Source organism: Tenrec ecaudatus, chromosome X (assembly GCF_050624435.1).
Source record: "Tenrec ecaudatus isolate mTenEca1 chromosome X, mTenEca1.hap1, whole genome shotgun sequence".
NCBI lineage: Eukaryota > Metazoa > Chordata > Mammalia > Afrosoricida > Tenrecidae > Tenrec > Tenrec ecaudatus.
In genome coordinates this window covers 157,234,239-157,235,782 of record NC_134548.1, presented here as the reverse complement: position 1 = coordinate 157,235,782, position 1,544 = coordinate 157,234,239, and the positions used below count along the sequence as shown (strand labels likewise).

Sequence of the window (1,544 nt, the reverse complement as noted above, 5' to 3'; positions counted from 1 at the left end):
GGGTGCTGCAGTGGCACTTGGCCCCCTTTCAATTCTCAGGGCAGTGGGGGTTTTTTGGTTCAGAATGCTGGTTCATTCTAGATATCTGAAACTAGACTGAAGAAATCAACACCCCAGAGATAGGAGATTTAAAATACACCACCTAGAGTGACTTGGGGAGGGGACTTCACTATATTGAAACATGTCCCCAGGGCATTCCCTTTTAGCTGAAATTAGATAGATAAATGCAGATATAGTCTTGACTAAATGAATAAAGAACAAAAATACTGTCCATTAAATGTGTCCCAATGACCTTAGTAATTTCAAGTATTTGGCCCTTAACAGGTTCAATTGAATGAATGCCCACTGAGCACTTACTCAGTGCTAAGATCTTAAATTAATTTTTAAAAGAGTGAGGATATCAGATACTACACTTCATCTTAGCCAAAAGGCCGAGAAGCGATGAGTGAGGATATCGAATGCAATTTATCATACAATAGGGGAAATGTGTGGAGAGTGTGATTCCTCAGTGGAGAAAGTAGTTTCTTATCGAGAAGATATTTAGAAAAGAAACTCTACAAATGGATATGAGTATGACATTTAGAGCAACACTTGTCCAATGGAGGTTCATCAGATAGAATTTAGAGCATTTAGGTAAAAGTAGAGCAATCAAGCCCAGAGCATTGCTGAAAGTGTGATGCTGACAGTAGAAGGCATTGCAAAGTAATGAAAGGCGGCAAAGTAAGCCATACAACCTGGGTAAAAATCCTGACTCTGGTTTTTACTAGCTTTGTGACCCCTGAAAATTGTTTCAGTTCCTTGGAGCCTCAGTTTCATCTTTAGAATAGGAACAGAAGAGTTTTGAGTTATTTGGAGTCTGCAATGATTAGACTGAGATCACACACACACACACACAGAACACACAGTCAGGTAAGCTAAACACATTTCTACTAGGTTTCCAGTTAATTCAAACAAGACATGTTTCCATATGCCTCTCTCATCAGTGGATGAACACAGACCAAGTGCTCTTAGGAATACATTTGTCTTAGTTTTCTATGCTACCTTCAGAAATAAACACGCAAAAACCCAGTTGTATCCAGTCAATTCCAAATTACAGCGGTTCTAGCTAGCAGATAGCCTCACCTTTCGCTAATGGAAGGGCTACTGGATGTGAACCATCAACCTTGTGATTAGCAATTCCATTGCCTAACTCACAGCAGCAGCAGAGCTCTTTTCAAAATACAGAAGGCCTGATCAAAACAGTGTCTTTCAAGGTGATCTTCTGGGTCCGTTAAATTCAAGCCAGCAGGGTCAGCTTAGTTAGATGTTTTAAGAAAATAGAAACCTGATAAAGGTCAGGAAAGTTGTGTCAAAAAGATTTTTGTTCTTTGATGCCTGGAGTGGGGTGGGGGTATGCTAAGTAGTTTAAACTGTTGAATAGAGAATGATGATTTGAAATGTCAAACTCCACCTAATTTGCAATAAAAAATTGTTCAAAGTTCTCGGGAAGATTCTATTATTCCCCCATTCCTTTCTTCCCATGAACTTACTTCTAAATGACTTGT

At 39.2% G+C, this 1,544-nt stretch overlaps 1 pseudogene; it reads right to left on the bottom strand.

The window, feature by feature from the left end:
• Nucleotides 1-304: 304 nt before the first annotated feature.
• On the bottom strand, nt 305-443 carry LOC142435157 (U2 spliceosomal RNA; annotated as a pseudogene).
• Between the last annotated feature and the right edge of the window lie 1,101 nt (nt 444-1,544).